At 42.6% G+C, this 22,841-nt stretch overlaps 1 protein-coding gene across 7 annotated transcripts in view; it reads right to left on the bottom strand.

Moving 5' to 3' along the window:
* The window catches only part of LOC121287145 (tyrosine-protein phosphatase non-receptor type 1-like), a 129,870-nt gene that overhangs the window by 88,324 nt on the left and 18,705 nt on the right, over positions 1–22,841 (bottom strand). The window lies entirely within an intron of this gene.

The raw sequence follows: 22,841 nt of genomic DNA, 5'->3' as shown, positions 1-22,841 counted from the left end.
AGTTTCAAAGTGCGCCCATGTGCATAAAAGCAAGGTTATCACCAGGATTCCTCTAAAAATACACTCATACAATGCTGGTTTTGAGGCATTATGCATTTCTTTCCAACACTAGTAACAAAATAAATTACCAATGGACAGTGCACTTGTGACAACTTGACAGTCTGAACATCTTCGCTAATTCTTCATATGCAGTTATCATGATGTTTAATTAATGATGCAGCAGAAGAAAAATAGTACTTAAAACCTTCAGCAACTCAATTTTCTTCATTATTCACAGTTGTTTTATACACACGATATGTTGGAGAAATCTAGTCAATCATTGCAATAATGAATTCTAAGCTATGTTAATGTGTTGGCTTTTAAAATAGTATAATATGCCCTAAAGAAGAATAATTCTAGTGCAGTAAAAATAAATGCATGATCCTCTTTTGATGTTGTACAGAACAGAGTTATTTAAGATTTATACATTATCTGCACCACTTAAGAGGGCAAAAGATTGACTTGGCAATATCAAATGATCATGACATTCCCATTTAGGAATCATTGAGGCCATAGCCTTTTCCAAACATCCAGACCCACAAATTAGCAACCATGAAATAGGCACAAATAGGATCGAGTTGCTTTCAGTCAGGTCCTGTGGGAAAGTGTCCCCAAGGTCACAAATTGGAGATCCTTACATGTTAATCAACTCTTACCAGAATCTAATATTTCAATCTTTCGTGAGCATTGCATCTTTTGCAGAAAGCAAAAACACTCATCTTTCCAGCAAATTTCACGACCACACATACTTACTTCCAGAGTTTTGATTTTCACAATAAGCGAAGCAAGTGCTCAGGTGGCTTGCAGACCTGCTGTTTGCTCGGATTACTCTTATTCATATCCTCATATATATTATATTCAGCAGGTTCAAGAACCCTGTAGGAGATATGTACACTGCTTACCTATTTATACAGAATAATTACTGCCTTGTATTTTGGAATGAATTAAAATAGCCCTGCTGTATTTAGTGGAAATATACGATGAATACTGATGCTAGGCTTTGCTGCTTTTAAATCAGTGAAAGATTCAAACCCAGGACCTAGAGACGAGAGAAATGGTGTGCACTACAGCTTGCCCCTCTTAAAATAAAATGGTCCCAGTGTCAAAAGGTGTCGCAAAACACAGTGACTTAGAAATCCTGGCACTGAAATGCACCAGATCTAAAGATTTCTTAAATTGGATAAATTGCAAAAAATAAAGTTGGAGTGTAAAAATCTGAGACTTAGCTAATGAGCCTGCCAGGAGATAAAAGGACAGGTAACTTTCTCCCAGTTGCAGATCCTGTTCCAGGTTTGCCAGCTTTTCTCCATATGAGAGAAATGGTTCAACTGCTCTTAGGTTAAAAATAATAGATATGTGCAGAAAAGTTTGCAAAATTATTCATGACTACCAAAATTTTTGAAGTATACGGACATACAAATATTTACGTGAAAACTAGTGCATTAGTGCATATTTCATATCCAGAAACCTTACTTTCTGATTCACTATTGTGAGTTAAATTTTGCATGTCAATACTTAACAGACATGTCTGTATAACATTTATAATGGAAATCCTTACCTAAAAATGTAATCATTTACTTGTTTAAATGCATTTCCATTATACATGTTTACATTGACATTAAATGTTTACAAACTGGGGTTTTGAGTGGCCCGGGAAAGGAAAAGTTTAAAGGTCCTTGACAGGCCAGGGAGAAGTAAGTGTCTAAGGTAAGTGAATGGTATTTGGGGAGGGGTGTGCGGGAGGAAAATCAGAGGGCCGGGAAGGGTTGGGTGGGGTGGTAGTGGAGAATTGGGAGGGTGTTGGGCCCACCAAGGGTGGGGAGGAGTCCCTTGCGGGTGAGGGGAATATTGTGAAAGGTTTTTTTTTGGGGGGGGGGGGGAAGAAGAGAGAAGAGCGAAGAGTCCCCTGGGGGTTGGCCTGGGTCTGCACAGGAGTTACCCAGTTAAAAGTGGTTTTAATTCTAACTTTCGCTGGGTAACTATTGGTGTAACCCTGTTAGAACTATCCAAAAGTTTGCTATTTAAATAGCATTTTTCGGATGGTTCCCATGTACAGAGTAATTGCCCAAGAGAGGTTTGCACTTCTGGGCAATTACTGTTTCAACCTTACCTGTGAATTTCCGAAGGGGGTTCCCCAGCGGATCTTTGGGGTATCCCCACACCCCCCACTCAATCCAACACTAGGGAGCTCAGAAGTTATAACCCATGATTTTTCCTATTTGCCACATACCCTCAAACTTCCACCCTGGCCAGTTAAGGATGACATGGTACCTGCTAGCAGGCTTTAGTCAATGCTGCTCCGAGCCAGCCACTAGAATTAAAGTGTCACTTCCAAATTCTGTTCAACAGTATACCCTTGGAATGCAGCAAAATTTCCCACTTGTTGCCTCTCAAGGTAGTATGACAGCATTCAAGAACTTTGCTTGAACTTGCACCCACCATTCCCCCCCCAAAAAAAGTCTTAACATGCTATTCTCATTGAGGCAATTTTTAAAAATCAAACAAAGCCTTAAGAAAAAGAAATTTCCATATTAAAGCACTTAGGTAAAAAAACAAATCAAGTGCTTAATGGAAGCATTATAAGTTTATGAACACAGCAATGCTGATTATTAATTCAACTAATTGGAAAGGAATTACATTGGAGCTACCTCTGATCAGGCACAGTAACTATCATACCCAGTAAAAGCATTTCATATTCATAACTTTAAACATGAACTGTATTCAGTATAGAATTTTCTGGAACTGCCACCTCTTAAAAACGAACATTAAAAAGCAAAGGATCAGGTGATTTTTGTAACTACAATTTCTGCATTGATTCAGAACTACAAGTCTCAGGAAAGTCCCCAATTGAATCATCTTGGGTGGAATGCCCCCTTGAATGGATACACCAAGATTGAAGCCATCTGTGGAATTCACACCTTTTTGTGGATTGATCCAAAATTCAAAATTAACAGACTTCCAGACTCCGTGTCTCCAAAAATCAAAACTCAAAAGGAAGTTGTAGAGAAACCAGTTCATCATAAGTAATTGCGAATAACCCCCATCTATCTTCCATTTGTGTATGGCTTCCAACTTCAAATCATTCTGGGTGGTCAACAGAAGTATTGATCATATGACTGAAATGGTTTTCAGATAATGAATCTTATTGCCCCAAGATTCAGGGAGGAACCACTGAGTCTGTTTTTGTCTCTGCGGCTGCTGTTCACAGGAAGTGCAGCAACACCTACACCTTTTAAAAACCAGGGACCTCAACATCTTAAAGTCTCCAAGCCTACTCCTTTTTAAGTCCACCAGTACCAAAAACTGACCTCCTGGTATGAAGACTGCAAGTACCTAACTTTGTTGCCTGGTGAAGATCCATCTCAAGGGAATAAAAATTCTATATAGGTCTATATAATTCTATATAGGCTACTGAATCCACTTAGACTACCCTCCAGGAGTGAAATACTTTTTTTCCACCAGGCCTGTAAACATGTTCTTCCTAAGACAAGCAAAAACAATTGAATTATGAGCAATCCTTTGTTTGACTTGTAAAAGTGCACTAATCTCTAAGTATATCTTTTCTGTATGTGCGTGTGCACTGAATGACTGACTTAGTGTTAGATTTTAGGGATGAACTTGTGAACAAATAATCCTCTTTATTTAAACCCATGAAAAGCATGTTGCTGGTTACTCAAGCTGGTCACAAGAAACACACATCATCCTTTTCAAAAAGTCACTGCTTACAGACAACAAGGGAAGGGAACAGGAGTTTCAATTCTCTCATCCCTTCCGATAGATTCGCCAATAAATATTTTGTGGTAACACATTCATTTTCAAGTAAAAAGTTTGAGATACACCAGTTTGTATGAACCTGGAGTTCATTGTCCACTGCCAAAGCCAGGAAGTTGTAACCCAAGTCTAATGTTGGAAATTGATTATCTTAAATTTTTAGGATTATCTTGCTTATGTTGCAGGGGAAATTTTGAAATAGAGGCACTGTTTCATACTGATCCAGTGGTCTGTTCACCCTCCTAGGCTACATTAAATATCCACCTTCTAGTTCTGTACCTAAGAGCACATATTGACTTGGCTATAACACACTAATGTGCACAGAGATAACAGGTGGGAAAAAATTTTCAGCCAATTCAGGTGATGCCCATCAACCAGTTTACACCGACAAGGCCGCATATGCAAGTGAGGTGAGGTGAGAGTGACCACTCTTAACATCAGGGCCACATTTGATCAAGTGTGGCATCAAGGTACCCTAGCAAAACTGGAGTCAATGGGAATCAGGGAAAAATCTCCACTGGTTGGAGTCATACCTAGCACAAAGGAAGATGGTTGTGGGATGTCAGTCATCTCAGCTCCAGGACATCACTGCAGGAGTTCCTCAGGGTAGTGTCCTTGGCCCAACCATCTTCAGCTGCTTCATCAATGACCTTCCTCCCATCATAAGATCAGAAGTGGAGATAATTTCTAATGATTGCACAATGCTCAGCACTATTTATGACTCCTCAGATACTGAAGCAGTCTATGTCCAAATGCAGCAAGACGTAGACAATATCCAAGCTTGGACTGACAAGTGACAAGTAACACGTGTGCCACACAAATGCCAGGCAATGACCATATCCAACAAGAAAGAATCTAACCATCGCCCCTTGATGCTCAAGGGCATTACGATCACTGCATCTCCCACTATCAACACCCTGGTGGTTACCGTCGACCAGAAACTGAACTGGACTAGCCTTATAAATACTGTGGCTATAACAGCAGGTCAGAAGTTATGAATCCTGCTAACTAACTCACCTCCTGACTCCCCAAAGCCTGCTCACCATCTACAAGGCACAAGTTAGGAGTGTGATGGAATACTCCCCACTTGCCTGGATGAGTGCAGCTCCCACAACACTCAAGAAGCTTGACACCATTCAGGACAAAATGAGCCTGATTGATTGGCACTACATCCACAAACAAACATTCGCTCCCTCCACCACTGATGCACAGTAGAAGCAGTGTACACCATCTACAGGATGCACTGTGGGAACTCATCAAGGCTCCTTCGACAGCACCTTCCAAACCCACGACCACTAGCATCTAGAAGGACAATGGCAGCAGATAGATGGGAACACCACCTGGGCATTCCCCTCCAAGTCATTCACCATCCTCACCGGGAAACATTTCACTGTTCCTTCACTGTCGCTTGGTCAGAGTCCTGGAACTCCCTAGCTAACAGCACTGTGGGTGTACCTACAGCACATGGACTGCAGCAACTCAAGGAGGCAGCTCTCCACCAGCTTCTCAAGGGCAACTAGGGATGGGCAATAAATGCAGGCCCAGCCAGCAAAGCCCACATTCCCATGAATGAATAGAAAAAAAACTGAACAGCCCCAAGGGTATCCCACGGTAGGTGTCATGTACATGTCATTATATTATATATTTTTGTAACAAACTAATCTAAAATTATCAAGGAACTATCATAGTTTTCCTCATATTATTGTGGGATACTTTAAAGCAGGTTTATGTTGGGTATGTGTATGGTTATGTGCATGTGGCTAATTTAATTAAACGGGAGACAATTAGACTGCAAGGTTTAAATTATCAAAGGTGGTGTAAAACAGGTGTTTGAAATGGAGATGAGCAAAGCTGGGGTGAGGTCAACAGATACAGTGTGAATGAAATTTTCATTTTGATTTTCAAAAAGGGGCAGGGAAAATGTTTACAACTGGAAAGATAAATAAGTTATGTTGATTTTTCCCAAAAGTGTTGGCCATAATGAGAACGTGAAAGACTTTTATATTCTGGGAAAAATAACTTCTAAAGACAAGAAGAATGGGATTTACAAATCAAAAGGGATAAAATATATTTAAAGGAGGATGGAAGGCTGTGACAGGTGTGGCTGTGTGAGATTTTGAAAGGTGACTGAGAAAGACTTGGAGTTGTGTTAAGAGCTTTAGGAAGTCCATTGTCTAGTGAGTGTTTGTGTAATATTGTTGGAAGATTATTAATTTGGAATCTATTTTGGATGGTTGCCTTAAAAGGGGGTGTGTAGTTGAGAATCTGATTAAGTAGAAATTTTGGGAACTGTTCCAACTGTAATCTTGTGTCTGTTTAAGTTCTCTTCTTTTGTTAATAAATGTTTTAATTTAGCCTCTAAGATCTCTTAACGTGATAGTGGACTCATTACTTCAGTGCGCCAGCCTTCTCGTAATAAACACAAATTGTAAAATCTTTGATTGTGTGGCCAAGTTTCCCTTGTGGATTTGGTCAGCCTAGCAAATACCACCTGCCATATCATAACAAAATGCTGAAAGCTCATGACTCTTGATACAAGCAGGAAGGGCTTCTTCAAAAGACTGCAATTTAATTAGTAAAACAAAGACTAATTTAAATTAACATATCAGCCATTTTTTGTGTTTTTGAACTGTATAAAAAGGAGGCAATTTTTGGTGTGTAGACAGTACCAGCACACATCTCTCAGGTGAACCAGTCATGAGAGGCAAAACTGGACATTGGGCCGCTGGAAAATGACACTGGAGAAGTAGTGGGGAACAAAGAAATGGCGGAAGAACCAAAAATGATTTGCGTCAGTCTTCATGGTGGAAGACACGAGTAACATCCGCAAAGTTCAAGAGAGTTGGGGGGCAGAGGTGAGTATGGTGGCCATTACCAAAGAAAGGTATTAGGAAAACTGAAAGGTCTGAAGATGGATAAATCACCTGGACCAGATGGATTACACCCCAGAGTTCTGAAGGAGATAGCTGAAGAGATAGTGGAGGCGTTAGTGGTGATCTTTCAGGAATCACTGGAGTCAGGGAGGGTCCCAGAGGACTGGAAAATCGCTAATACCACTGTTTAAGGGAGTGAGACAAAAGATGGAAATTACAGGCCGATTAGCCTGACCTTGGTCGCTGGTAAGATTTTAGAATCCATTATTAAGGATGAGATTTCAGAATACTTGGAAGTGCATGGTAAAATTGGGCAAAGTCAGCATGGTTTCAAGGGGAAGTCATGCCTGACAAATCTGTTAGAATTCTTTGCGGAGGTAACGAGTAGGTTAGATAAAAGAGAGCCAATGGATGTTATCTACTTGGATTTCCAGAAGGCCTTTGACAAGGTGCCGCACAGGAGACAAGGTACTAGCATGGATAGAAGATTGGCTGTCTGGCGGGAAGCAGAGAGCGGGGATAAGGAGGTCCTTCTCAAGATGGTGGTCGGTGACTAGAGGAGTTCCGCAGGGGTCAGTGTTGGGACCACAACTTTTCACTTTATACATTAATGATCTAGATGAAGGAACTGAGGGCATCCTGGCTAAGTTTGCAGATGATACAAAGATAGGTGGAGCGACAGTAGTACTGAGGAGGCGCGGAGGCTGCAGAAGGATTTGGACAGGTTAGGAGAATGGGCAAAGTGGCAGATGGAATACAACGTGGGGAAGTGTGAAGTCATGAACTTTGGTAGGAAGAATAGAGGCATTGACTATCCTCTAAACGGGGAGAGAATACAGAAATCTGGAGTGCAAAGGGACTTGGGAGTCCTAAACCAGGGTTCTCTTAAGGTTAACTTGCAGGTTGAGTTGGTAGTTAGGAAGGCAAATGCAATGTTGGCATTTATTTCGAGAGGACCAGAATATAAAAGCAGGGACATGCTGCTGAGGCTTTATATGGCTCTGGTCAGACCACATTTAGAATATTGTGAGCAATTTTGGGCCCTATATCTCAGGAAGGATGTTCTGGCCCTGGAGAGGGACCAGAGGAGGTTCACAAGAATGGCCCCAGGAATGAAAGGCTTAACATATGAGGAACGTTTGAGGACTCTGGGTCTATACTCGATGGAGTCTAGAAGGATGAGGGGGGAATCTGATTGAAACTTACAGAATACTGAAAGGCCTGGATAGAGTGGACGTGGGGAATATGGTTTCCATTAGTAAGAGACTAGGACCTGAGGGCACAGCCTCAGAGTAAAGGGAAGACCTTTTAGAACAGAGATGAGGAGAAACTTCTTTAGCCAGAGAGTGGTGAATCTATGGAAGTCATTTCCTTAGAAGGCTGTGGAGGCCAGGTCATTGAGTGTATTTAAGACAGAGATAGATAGGTTCTTGATTGGTAAGGGGCTCAAAGGTTACGGGGAGAAGGTGGGAGAATGGGGTTGAGAAACTTATCAGCCATGATTGAATGGTGGAGCAGACTCGATGGGCCAAATGGCCTAATTTCTGCTCCTATGTCATATGGTGTTATGGAGCCACTGGTGTTTGAGAGCTGGTGTTTGCTGCCATCAGTTACAGATCAAGACTTCCAGAAAATCATCCCTGGTCTGTTGAGAAGCCAGTCAGTCAGTCAATTGCCAAGCATCAGTAGCTGTAGTTCCCAGTAACGAAGGGGCCTTTACTCTCTCCTAGCATTTGATCTACCTATCAAGTTCACCTATAAAGGAAAACTGACTTCAAAAGCCATAACACCTGCTAAACCAAACCTCAACTTTCAATCTCTTCACTTCAGACAGAAGGAATTCAAGCAACGGGCCTGCAATGATTTCTCAAAGATGAGATTTCAAATCAATCTCCAAGTATCTTTTCTTCCTTACCACGTTTACCTAACTAAAATGCAGATAAAGTTACTAAGTAACTTACAGTAGTTTTGTAATAAACTAACCTTTATCTCGATTAAGAATAAAGCTTGATTGCTGAGTTATTTTTAATTTGAACCACAAATTAAAAGGGGGGCTACATACACACAAATTTAGCACACAGACCACTGCCTTTTACATGGTAGTGACATGGGTCGTATGCATGTGGTTACTGATTCAGAATGGTCAGTGAGCTAGGTAATAAAAAGAGCTTCTATAAACTCAGGTCTATTTCCCTTCTATAAATGCAACAAATCTACTGATTGCACTAGAGCAAGTGGGACAAAAATAACTTGCTGCCTCAAGTATGTAAATATGAAAGGAAATGGCACCTGCAAAACTGTTACTACCCCTTCATAAAAAAAACCACTTCTGCTATCATGTGAAAGTAGAAAAGAGCAGTAATGGCCTCAATAGGTTCTGTTCTGTATCATTTTTTTAAGCATTTGGTTCAATTACAAGTAAATGCCCAGTTCCGAAGAAGAATCATATTGCACTTGAAATGTTAACTGTTGCCCTCTCCTCAGATGCTGCCAGACTTGAGTTTTTCCAGCCATTTTGTCTTTATTATAAGTAAATACCTGTTTTGTAATGCAGAACAACCTATCGTCATTTGGTAAATGAGGCTTTCTGCTCAGTTGCAGTCTAAAAACTTATTGGTCATCAATGTTGACTAGAATGCCATAATTATGGGAAAAATATTCGTAGACTCAAAATTAGCAGTGCATCCAGAATGAGACAAAACTAGTTAGCAAGTACGCATGTGCATGCCCATGGTATGGAAGTGCCACACAGGAAACTCCTTGAAGACTTTTTTTTAAGAATCAACATCTGTGCATGAAACGTAAACAAATATGTAGCGTGACACTCAAACTTGTCAAATACCAGTATTTATTTCAAAACATTGATTTGTTTAATTCTACTCATACTTATAATTTACAAAGAGAAAGCAATTTGATCTCAAAAAAGTAGGAGAAAAATTCAAAACACCCAAATGTTTCAGAACAGTCAACTAGTTTCTAGTTTGCTTTTTTCAAAGTCCTCCATCAAAATTCTATGTATGATCAAGCTTATTACCATCAGCACAATTTCTAATGTACATAGAAATGACAGTCAACCAGTTACAAGGCTGGAATTTAGATTGAGACAAGTTAGGAACAGCAAATGAGAGTAAAGTGCAAGGATTTACTGAATTACAGGCTCAAGTCATTGCTAGTTCGTTGATATATCCTGCACAAAATTAAAAATCAAGTTGCCCACTCCTCCACTCCACCCCACCCACCCACAGCATCACCCTCCCCATCTCAACTTCAATACCTCATTCACCTAGTCATCCTGATACATCTCCCCTCTCCAGAGTCCAGTTATTTCCCTAACTCTATGTTTTAACTCTGCTTGAGCCAAATAGTGGACTTGGTCTGATGCCCAATGTTATTACACGGGAGACTGTAACTGCTCACTATATGCTGATCAAAGCTGTAATTCAATTTGGCTTTTATGGGCAAAATCCCCCAAACTATGCAAGGCCTTAGACCTGCTTTCAATGTATAGTTTTATAAACAAACATTTCTGCATTGTAGTGAGTGCAGTTTCCTAAAATTGTATCGAAGCGCAAGGCATGTATCAAAAAAAAGGGGAAGTGGGGGCTGACAAGAATCTCAAAACACGAGAGTGAGGGTGGAAGAGCCATTGTCACCTGACAGAACCCAGGCAATTGGTGTTGTAAATGTTTGTGGTTGTACAAGGGACTAAATGCTTATAAAAGGTTGAATATAAAACATTACAGATACAGTGCCTCAAATCCAGCTATCCAAAAACCGGTGATGTCTGAAAATCAGGCTTTTAAAAAAAAAAGCTGCTAGCACCTGACTTTCCCTCCTCGCTGACATTACTGGTCCAACTGTATGGCTGGGAAATTCCTTGCCGCTGTTTCCACACCACCACCAACACCACTTATTGAAGAACAGGAGGAGCCCCATTTCCATGCATAAACAGATCTCCTGCCACGCTTCAGGCAAAGTAACAGTGACAGATCTGAAACAGTTCCAAAAAATTAACAAAAACGGAATTACCTGGAAAAACTCAGCAGGTCTGGCAGCATCGACAGAGAAGAGCAAAGTTGACGTTTCGAGTCATGACCCTTTAACAGAACTAAGTACAATTAGGAGAGGGGGGAATTATAAACTGGTTTAAGGTGGGGGGCTGGGTGGGTGGTTGTAGGGACAAGCAAGCAGTGATAGGAGCAGATTGAAGGTGGTGTTATTATCTAAACGAATGTGCTAATTAAGAATGGATGGCAGGACACACAAGGTACAGCTCTCTAGTGGGGGTGGGGTGAAATAAGACTAACAGGGCACAAAAGGTATAAATTTAAAAATAATGGAAATAGGTGGGAAAAGAAAAATCTATATAAAATTATTGGAAAAAACAAAAGGGAGGGGGAAGGAGTTCAAGATCTAAAGTTGTCGAACTCAATATTCAGTCCGGAAGACTGTAAAGTGCCTTGTCGGAAGATGAGGTGCTGTTCCTCCAGTTTGTGTTGAGCTTCATTGGAACAATGCAACAAGCCAAGGACAGACATGTGGGCAAGAGAGCAGGGTGGAATGTTAAAATGGCAAGCAACAGGGAGATTTGGCTCAGTCTTGCGGACAGACTGCAGGTGTTCTGCAAAGCGGTCGCCCAGTTTGCGTTTGTTCTCTCCTATGTCGAGGAGACCGCTTTGGGAGCAATGAATGCAGTAGACTAAGTTGGAGAAAATGCAAGTGAAATGCTGCTTCACTTGAAAGGAGTGTTTGGGCCCTTGGATGGTGAGGAGAGAGAAAGTGAAGGGGCAGGTGTTGCATCTTTTGTGTATGCATCGAGAGGTGCCGTAGGTGGGGGTTGAGGAGTAGGGGGTGATGGAGGAGTGCACCAGGGTGTCCCGGAGGGAACAATCCCTATGGAATGCCGCCGGGGGGTGAAGGGAAGATGTGTTTGGTGGTGGCATCATGCTAGAGTTGGTGGAAATGGTGGAGGATGATCCTTTGAAGGCAGAGGCTGGTGGGGTGGTAATTGACGACAAGGGGGACCCTATCATGTTTCTGGGAGGGAGGAGAAGGTGTGAGGGCGGATGCGCGGGAGATGGGCCGGACACAGTTGAGGGCCCTGTCAACGACCGTGGGTGGAAAACCTTGGTTAAGGAAGAAGGAGGACATGTCAGAGGAACTGTTTTTGAAGGTAGCACTATCAGAACAGATGCGACGGAGGCGAAGGAACTGAGAGAACGGGATGGAGTCCTTACAGGAAGCGGGGTGTGAGGAGCTGTAGTCAAGGTAGCTGTGGGAGTCGGTAGGCTTGTAATGGATATTGGTGGACAGTCTGTCACCAGAAATTGAGACAGAGAGGTCAAGGAAGGGAAGGGAAGTGTCAGAGATGGACCATGTGAAAATGATGGAGGGGTGGAGATTGGAAGCAAAATTAACAAATTTTTCCAGGTCCCAACGAGAGCATGAAGCAGCACCGAAGTAATCATCGGAGAAAGAGTTGTGGGAGGGGGCCGGAGTAGGACCGGAAAAGGGAATGTTCCACATACCCCATAAAGAGACAAGCATAGCTGGGGCCCATGCGGGTACCCATAGGTACACCTTTTATTTGGAGGAAGTGAGAGGAGTTAAAGGAGAAATTGTTCAGTGTGAGAACAAGTTCAGCCAGGTGGAGGAGAGTAGTGGTGGATGGGGATTGTTCGGGCCTCTGTTCGAGGAAGAAGCTAAGGGCCCTCAGACCATCCTGGTGGGGGATGGAGGTGTAGAGGGATTGGACGTCCATGGTGAAGAGGAGGCGGTTGGGGCCAGGGAACTGGAAATTGTTGGTGTGATGTAAGGTGTCAGAGGAATCACGGATGTAGCTGGGAAGGGACTGGACAAGGGGAGAGAGAATGGAGTCAAGATAGCGAGAAATGAGTTCCGTGGGGCAGGAACAGGCTGACACGATCAGTCTGCCGGGACAGTCCTGTTTGTGGATTTTGGGTAGGAGGTAGAAGTGGGCCGTCCCAGTACCCAACTTCTACCTCCTACCCAAAATCCACAAACAGGACTGTCCCGGCAGACTGATCATGTCAGCCTGTTCCTGCCCCACGGAACTCATTTCTCGCTATCTTGACTCCATTCTCTCTCCCCTTGTCCAGTCCCTTCCCACCTACATCCGTGATTCCTCAGACACCCTACATCATATCAACAATTTCCAATTCCCTGGCCCCAACCGCCTCCTCTTCACCATGGACGTCCAATACCTCTACACCTCCATCCCCCACCAGGATGGTCTGAGGGCCCTTAGCTTCTTCCTCGAACAGAGGCCCGAACAATGCTCATCCACCACTACTCTCCTCCGTCTGGCTGAACTTGTTCTCACACTGAACAATTTCTCCTTTAACTCCTCTCACTTCCTCCAAATAAAAGGTGTGGCTATGGGTATCGGCATGGGTCCCAGTTATGCCTATCTCTTTATGGGGTACGTGGAACATTCCTTGTTCCAGTCCTACTCTGGCCGCCTCCCACAACTCTTTCTCTGGTACATCGATGATTACTTCGGTGCTGCTTCATGTTCTTGTTAGGACCTGGAAAAATGTATTAATTTTGCTTCCAATCTCCACCCCTCCATCATTTTCACATGGTCCATCTCTGACACTTCCCTTCCCTTCCTTGACCTCTCTGTCTCAATTTCTGGTGACAGACTGTTCACCAATATCCATTACAAGCCTACCGACTCCCACAGCTACCTCAACTACAGCTCCTCATACCCCGCTTCCCGTAAGGACTCCATCCCATTCTCTCAGTTCCTTCGCCTCCGTCGCATCTGTTCTGATGATGCTACCTTCAAAAACAGTTCCTCTGACATGTCCTCCTCCTTCCTTAGCCGAAGTTTTCCACCCACGGTCGTTGACAGGGCCCGCAACCATGTCTGGCCCATCTCCCGAGCATCTGCCCTCACGCCTTCTCCTCTCTCCCAGAAACATGATAGGGTCCCCCTTGTCCTCACTTATCACCCCACCAGCCTCCGCATTCAAAGGATCATCCTCCACCATTTCCGCCAACTCCAGCATGATGCCACCACCTAACACATCTTCCCTTCACCTCCGCCACCGCCCCCCCACCTCCCACCCCAGTGGCATTCCATAGGGATTGTTCCCTCCGGGACACCCTGGTCCACTCCTCCATCACCTCCTACTCCACAACCCCACCTACTGCACCTCTCGATGCATACGCAAAATATGCAACACCTGCCCCTTCACTTCCTCTTTCCTCACCGTCCAAGGGCCCAAACACTCCTTTCAAGTGAAGCAGCATTTCACTTGCATTTCCCCCACCTTAGTCTACTGCATTCATTGCTCCCAATGCGGTCTCCTCTACATTGGAGACCAAACGCAAACTGGGCGACCGCTTCGCAGAACACCTGCAGTCTGTCTACAAGAATGACCCAAACCTCCCTGTCGCTTGCCATTTTAACACTCCACCCTGTTCTCTTGCTCACATGTCTGTCCTTGGCTTGCTGCATTGTTCCAGTGAAGCCCAACGCAAACTGGAGGAACAGCACTTCATCTTCCGACTAGGCACTTTACAGCCTTCCGGACTGAATATTGAATTCAACAACTTTAGATCTTGAACTCCCTCCTCCATCCCCATCCCCTTTCCATTTCTTCCCCCTCCCTTTTGTTTTTTCCAATAATTTATATAGATTTTTCTTTTCCCACCTATTTCCATTATTTTTAAAACTATACCTCTTATGCCCTGTTAGTCTCGTTTCATCCCACCCCCAATAGAGCTGTACCTTGTGTGTCCTGCCATCCATTCTTAATTAGCACATTCTCTTAGATAATATCATCACCTTCAACACCTTTGTTCTTTTGTCTGTGACATCTTTTGATTATCTGCTCCCATCACTGCTTGCTTGTGTCCCTACAACCACCCCCTCCACCCCACCTTAAACCAGCATACATTTCACCCCTCTCCTAATTTTACTCAGTTCTGTTGAAGGGTCATGAGGACTCGAAACATCAACTTTGCTCTTCTCCGCCGATGCTGCCAGACTTGCTGAGTTTTTCCAGGTAATTCTGTTTTTGTTTTGGATTTCCAGCTTCCGCAGTTTTTTGTTTTTATTTTAGTTCCAAATAATTTCCTGACTTATCTTGTAGCATTGTCTATTTCTTTCAAAACTGCACTTTGCAATCCTTATTTGAAAAACCCGAAAACTGGCAAGATCTAAAATCCAGCAAAGACTTGGTCCCGAGGTTGCTGGTTTCAGGACACTGCACCCACACAGGGATATAATTAAAATAACTTGCTTCATTTGAAGAGTTAGCCAAATGTGACATCTATGATTGATGACAATTCCTCGACAAAAATTTGATCCTAGTTAAAGTCCTACTGACTAACGCTACAGCAATTTTTCTGGCAAGTTGAATGAACTTTTCTTAGGCTGTCCCTCAGGATTGAGGATAACTTGCCTCCATTCTGGTTCAATAGGTTCCAAGATGGCTGATAAGTCCGATGCATGATCTACAGACTCTGCCACATGCAGACAAGTGGTGCTCGAAGGGTCGGATGAGAGTTGCTCTCTCCAATGCCTCAACTTCAGCTCTGCATGTTCCTGAAGCCTCTCAGTGTGCTCAGTGCATTCCCAAATAAACCTTCTCCATTTTGATCGGTCACAAGCCAGGGACTCCCATGAGTTGGCTGGGATGTTTGTGATCTCTTCAGGGATGCTTTGAGGACATCCTTAATGCATTTCTGTTGTCCTGGTAGGAGTCTCTTACCCGGACTGAGTTCCAAGTAGAACAGTTGCTTCTGGCGTCAGGCATACAAACAACATGTCCCGCCTAGCTGAGCTGGTTTTGAGTGATTAATGCCTCAATGCTGGGCATATTGGCTTGGGAGAGGACCCTGCTGTTGAGTTGCTTTTCTTGCCACTGGATTTGGAGGATCTTGCAAAGACACTTCTGGTGGCACTTCTCCGGTGCTTGGAGTCTTGAGATTGTTTAAATCTCCAAAGCTTAAAAGCATGGTGATCATTGCAGCCTGGCAAACCATGACAGTCTCGGGTTCAAGATCCTGGTCCTCAAATAGTCTTCAGCTGACTGAGAAATGTGAGCTGGCACATTGGAGTCAATTATGAATTTTGCTGTTTCTGTCTGCCTTCATCAAGAGGAGGCTCCCAACATATGAAAAACGATCCACATTTTCCAGGCTCTCACGCAATTAACGCAACACAAACATGGGGTTGGAGGAGAAAGAGAAAATCAGCCAGGTATGAAACTCAGAAATCTATCAAAATGCTTAGGGAATAGCGATAGGGTATCTAAACCACATGATTTAAAAAACTTATGTAGGTCACCATTTACTTCAACTAAGTAGCAAGCATCTCCAATGTCAACATATATATGGTGTACTGTATACAAACAATGGTTCCACAGCCCATTACAAAACAGAACCAACAGCAAACCTGTACGATATACAGCAGCCAAATTCCAATGAAGAAATTTTCAAAAATTAGTGCATGCATGAAAATTATGGGCTCTTACTAAGGATATGCAAGTATGCAGTGGGAATATCAACCTGGAGGTCAATTCATAAAATGTGGGATTGGGTTAGCACTGACTTTTTAAATTACTGGCATCTGAACTTGAATCCAGCCAAGACAGGCAGGATGAAGGATTGCTCTGTCCAGTGGTTTAAACAATCCTACCATTGTAGGAAAAAGGGCTAAACAAACTATCCTGTCAAATAAATTATAATATTGATTTGTCTTTATATTATAGCCATGTTAATATTTAACCTTTGCCTGTTAAGCAAGAAGTACAAGTCAATTTAAAATATCACTGAGCTGTTGTGCCAGGGCTGACCCTGCAGCAACAGTCCATTACAGGATAAGGGTAACAAGAGACTTGAAAGATATCCCATTATATACTGATTCCATACCGATTTCAGTGTATTTGCTAACAGTGTGAGAGAAGTTAGTATTGCAACGAAAAGCACCTCATCCCTTTTATTTGATTCCAATGTCAAAGAAGTAGAGACTTATAATTAAAAGTTTCACTTGGCAGAATAGGAATTAAATGGAATTAGAGTGAAATTATCAATAAGATAAAAGGGACACCCTGGTCCACTCCTCCATCACCCCCTGCTCCTCAACCCCCACCTATGCCCACGCAAAATATTTAACACCTGCCCCTTCACTTCCTCTTTCCTCACCGTCCAAGGGCCCAAATACTCCTTTCAAGTGAAGCAGCATTTCACTTGCATTTCCCCCAACTTAGTCTACTGTATTCGTTGCTCCCAATGCGATCTCCTCGACATTGGAGAGATCAAACGCAAACTGGGCGACCGCTTTGCAGAATACCTGCGGTCTGTCCGCAAGAATGACCCAAACCTCCCTGTCACTTGCCATTTTAACACTCCACCCTGCTCTCTTGCCCACATGTCTGTCCTTGGCTTGCTGCATCATTCCAGTGAAGCCCAACGCAAACTGGAGGAACAGCACCTCATCTTCCGACTAGGCACTTTACAGCCTTCCGGACTGAATACTGAATTCAACAACTTTAGGTCTTGAACTCCCTCCTCCATCCCCAGCCCCTTTGTTTCTTCCCCCTTCCTTTTTTTTCCCAATAATTTATATAGATTTTTCTTTTCCCACCTATTTCCATTATTTTTAAATATTTTTAAGTCTTTTATGCTCTCCCTACCCCCACTAGAGCTATACCTTGAGTGCCCTACCATCCATTCTTAATTAGCACATTCGTTTAGATAATATCACCAACTTCAACACCTCTGTGTTCTTTTGTTCTTTTGTCTGTGACATCTTTTGATGACCTGCTCCTATCACTGCTTGCTTGTCCCTACAACACCCCCTCCCTCCACTTCTTTCTCTCCCCCCCCCACCTTAAACCAGCTTATATTTCAACCCTCTCCTTGTAAAGAAAAATCAGTTCTGTTGAAGGATCACGAGGACTCGAAACGTCAATTCTTTTCTGCTCCGTCGATGCTGCCAGACCTGCTGAGTTTTTCCAGGTAATTCTGTTTTTGTGTTGAATAAGATAGTTATCCCAATGGAAAACAAATTTGTTAAATAAGAAAAATTAAACTTACTGATGAGACTCAATTAAATTCTCGTTCTATGGAGCAGAAATTTAACATACTGTAATCAGAATTGTGTGATGTGTGTGTCAGAGGGAATAACAGAATTGTATAAAAATTGGCAGTTTTGTAATGAGTATTTAGATTCATAAAAGTCGAAGATATTGAACTCAGAACTGTAACACATTTGAATCCCTAATAAAACCCATCAGATTTTGTTCCAAGTGCTGCTTTTTAAGTATATATTTAAGTACTGCTGCATTTACTGTATGCTTAGCATATAACACCTTATTTCAATGTTCAAAAACCTCAAATGAGAACACCACCAATCCTCTAACATAATAAAGTTTTGGAAGTATACACTCAGTTCGCCGTGGGCATGGGCCGATAGCACAGCTGCCCTTTATTCAGCATGAATTGGCAAGATCAGACAGTTCACAAAATGGCTGGAATGAGAATTAGAAATTCTCATTTGGGTGCAGCCAGAAGTGTTCTTCTGAGGTTAGAGTGGAACACAAGACAGCACATAGCTACAATAAATTGTAACCAAATCCCAATAGAGAACTTCAAAAGTTAATGGAGACAAACAGGGGTTCTTAGTGGGGAGATACCAACAATCATATCTAATTGCTATACCTGATCTTTAGAGGGCTGGAAGTTGATACTGGGAATCAGAAGAGGAAAATGCTCAATTTCCAAGTGTTAGCTAACTTGCCTTGATGAGCACAAAATTCACAAAAAATGCACTCAAATTAGTGTGAAACACGAGCAACTATGAACATTACTGGACTATTAGGTACTATGAAGGTATCCCGGTAACTACAAATCAAATTCAATCTCAGAAGACTCCATTTTCTATAGCAGAGCTAATATTGTAAAAACAGAATTGCAGTTTTTGAAAACACCAAGTAAAGACGAGAAAAAAAAACTTATAACTTGATCATACAGAGCTTCTTGCATGCTGGTCCTATGGGTTACTGTCATATCCTAAAGCCATAATACAGAAAAGCCTTTACTAAAACACAAAATGTTAACTAACAGGAATCTGCCCGAGATGACAGCTTGATTGAGTGAAATTTGCTTAGTGGCCAAGGATAGATAGCAATAGGTTCTGTTTTTAATTCAGATTTTCAGCATCTGTAGTGCTCTAGTTTCTGGCACGGCACTTAATAAATATTAGTATTTTATTCAAGAAGCACATTTGCAGCCTGAAGGTTGAAACGCAGCGTAACATGCATCAAAAAATTCATATAAAGGCTAAGCAATCATATTAAAATATGCTAACATGTTAACAATCATGTAATAACAAAAAGTAAAAATTCAGCACGATAACAGGGAAGTGTTGAATGGTATAGTAAAAGGGTAAAACTAAATTAAAATTATATTAAAATTACAAACTAATATGCCATGCCTAAACTACAGGCGCTAAGTACATATAAATTTAATAATTTAAGTATTATATTGAGGACCCAAACCATGTAAGGAATAGCATTACATCAGTACTATTCTGCCCTGTATCTAAGAGGGCTGAATTTAGTCAAACTGGTGTTGCCTTGATTGCTCTGGACATGGTGATGGTAACCAGCTTTGAAATTGGGTAGATTACATAAAGGATTTTCCAAATTTATTACAAATATTAACTATTCTTGTTTGTAGAGTTTCAAATTTATGACATGGAGGGTGTCGTCATACGACTGGTACCAAGTGCATAACTTCAACCCCAATAACCATCTGACTCAGAAGCAACAGTAATTATCACTGGGCCAAGGCTGTCATCTGATATGATGATATGTTCATTTTATACAGACAATACCAACACTTCCCTGTGAAGACAGACCCATCACTTGCTTAGTCAGAAAGTTGATACTGCTTAACTGGTGTGGAATCTGAGATCAGCCTTTTTGAAAAATGTCAAAAACCTATAAACACTGACTGACACATCCTGATGTGTCACCTTTGTGTGGCTGCATCAAGCTGTGCGTAGACCCTTAGTACGCAAACATCATGTGTCGCTACGTGCTGAGGTTCAACCTGTCCCCAGTGTTGTGAAGGATGGGTCTGGCCACGCTGACGCAGAACGCTCCAAGTAGGTGGACAGTGCCGTGCCACCTGTCCCTTGTGGAAAAATGTATGCAGAGAAACACTTTTGACCACAAGTCCATCAGCCAGTGGTTGGCATGTATCGTCCTGAAGGCCCTGCGGGAAAAGATGGTGGATCCTGATGGATGGTTCCCTGAGCAGACTGTCAAAGTCATTTGGTAGAATGTGTCATCGCCAGAACTTTCCCAGAAGCACCAAGACGTAGCTTGGCTGGTGGTGAGAAACGTACCTACCACCGCCCCCCCCCACCCCGTCAGATCGTTCCTACACACCAGGAGTCCCACCCCCTCTGCACATTGCCCTCGAGGTGGCTGTGGTGGGGAAGAGACCGTTGTTCACCTCCTTGTAGAATGTATCTTTGCAAAGAAAGTTTGGAGAGAAATGCAGTGGTTTTTGTCAAGGGTCATCCCGAGCAGTTCTGTGACACAGGGCTCTGCGCTCTATGGCTGTTCCCGGGGCAGACATTAAGACAAACATCAACTGCAGCTGGAGGATCATCAACTCGGTAAAGATGCTCTTTGGTCTGCCCGAAACTTGGTCTTCCAGTGCAAAGAGTTGTCCCCGACTGAGTGTTGCAGGCTGGCACATTCCAAGGTCTAGGACTACATGCTGAGGACTGCACTAAAGCTTGGGGCAGCCACCGCAAAGGCACAATGGGGAAAGGTTACTGTCTAAGGGCTTTCAGCCACAGTGCACTGAGGGGCTGGGAATTGTATAGACTCCTCAGGCTGTATGACCCAAAATTCAGTGAATACTACATGTATCACAACTGTATTGAAGCACCTCAGGGTGCAACATGATCTATGTAGATAACTTAAATATCCCTGCACTGTCGTCTGTAATGTCCATAATGAAATGTCTCTAATGTTCATTGATTGTACTGAAGCACCTCATGATCTATGTGGAAAACTTGAATATGATTGTCCTTTTTAATGATGGCCATTTTGAAATGTTTCGTAATGTTTTTTGATATTTTATGATAAAGTATATTTTCCAAAAAAAAATTGGATGACATTCCAAAATACATGTGCACCCTTATTCAATTCAAAATCCTTTCCTAACAACAGTACACCACATGGACTGCAGCGGCTCAAGAAGGCAGCTCACCACCACCTTCTCAAGGACAATTAGGGATGGACAATAAATGCTGGCCCACATCCCATGAATGAATTAAAAAAAAGAAATCAATTTTCTGATTGCTAGATGGCTGATGTTTATTTTTGTCAACTGCACAAAAAACATCCCTGACCAATAATAATGGACAAACAAAAGCAGCACTTTTACAACACTTACAAACTGTCTGGATTTAGTTTTCTACTTCTTTATTAGATGAACTGAACCATATCATTAATACTATTGTATTAGATGTAGGAGGTGAAATCACTGAGAATAGTACTTCTGAATTTTCATGGAAAAATTGCTTGATGTGCGTGAAAAAGTCAAGTATTTTTTCTTGACGTACTGAAGTGTTTACACCATTTACAGCAATTGCAGCTAGAAATTGTGCATAAAGGAACCATCCCAATTTTAGCAGTTTAGACTGATTAGCAAAATGTTAAATTCTGTAACCAACTAAAACTCAAGGCTTTTGTTTATTCCCCAATTACTCTTGTCCAGCATTGCAGTTATACTGCTGCTCTCTGGCAGCAACATGATGCTGTTTTATCATCTGGCAACACAGAAGTGGTAATTAATTAGGGTGTTAGGCCAGATTTAATAAGAACCCAGCTTAAAGCTAAATTTGAAAAGGAGATCTGGCAAATTTTTTATTCATTCATAGGATGTGGGCGTCACTGGCTAGGCCAGTATTTGTCTATCACTAGCAGCCCTTGAGAAAGTGGTGGTGAGCTGCCTTCTTGAACCACTGCAGTTCATGTGGTGCAGGTACATCCACAACACGGTTAGGGAGTTCCAGGATTTTGGCCCAGCAACAGTGAAGGAACAGCAATATATTTCCAAGTTAGGATGGTGAGTGACTTGAGGGGAACTTAGAGGTGGTGGTGTTCCCATCTATTTGCTTCCCTTGCCCTTCTAGATGGTAGTGGTCGCGGATTTGGAAGGTGCTGTCTAAAGGAGCCTTGATAAATTCATGCAGTGCATCTTGTAGATGGTACTCCCTGCTGCTACTCTTCTTCAGTGGTGGAGGGAGTGAATGTTTGTGGATGTGGTGCCAATCAAGCAGGCTGCTTTGTCCTGGATGGTGTCAAGCTTTTTGATGTTATGAGGGCTGCACTCATCCAGGCGAATGAAGAGTATTCCATCACACTCCTGACTTGTAGATGGTGGGCAGGCTTTGGGGAGTCAGGAGGTGAGTTACTCGCCGCAGGATTCCCAGCCTCTGGCCTGCCCAGTTCAGTTTCTGGTCAATGGTAACCCCCAGGATGTTGATAGTGGGGGAATTCAGTGATGCTAATGTCACTGAACGTTAAGGGGCAATGGTTAGATTCTCTCTTGTTGGAAATGGTCAGTGCCTGACAATTGTGTAACACGAATGTCAGCCCAAGCCTAGATAATGTCCACGTGTTGCTGCATTTGGACATGGACTGCTTCATTGTCTGAGTCATCGCAAATGGTGCTGAGCATTGTGCAATCATCAGCAAACATCCCCACTTTTGACCTTATGATGGAAGGAAGGTCATTGATGAAGCAGCTGAAGATGGTTGGGCCTAGGGCACTACCTTGAGGAGCTCCTGCAGTGATGTCCTGAAGTTGAGATGACTGACCTCCAACAACCACAACCATTGAAACATTAAATTCTGTCCTGAAAGTGGATATCCAAATTCACACTCAGTGTCTGTGAGCAGAATTCTGCTCACACGTCCAAGCATGTTGGGCAGTACAACATCACAGCGCTAATAGTGTATCAATTTCAGATATACTCATGAGATCAGACTGTGTAACTATGGCCCGATCTTTGATAATGCACAATAGAAATAGTTGAAGAAAATGTAAAAATGTTTGACATGCATGTAGACAATGAACAGAGACATCTCATGA

Source organism: Carcharodon carcharias, chromosome 14 (assembly GCF_017639515.1).
Source record: "Carcharodon carcharias isolate sCarCar2 chromosome 14, sCarCar2.pri, whole genome shotgun sequence".
Classification (NCBI taxonomy): domain Eukaryota; kingdom Metazoa; phylum Chordata; class Chondrichthyes; order Lamniformes; family Lamnidae; genus Carcharodon; species Carcharodon carcharias.
The sequence above is the reverse complement of the archived record's forward strand: the minus strand, read 5'-3'. Positions and strand labels throughout refer to the sequence as shown.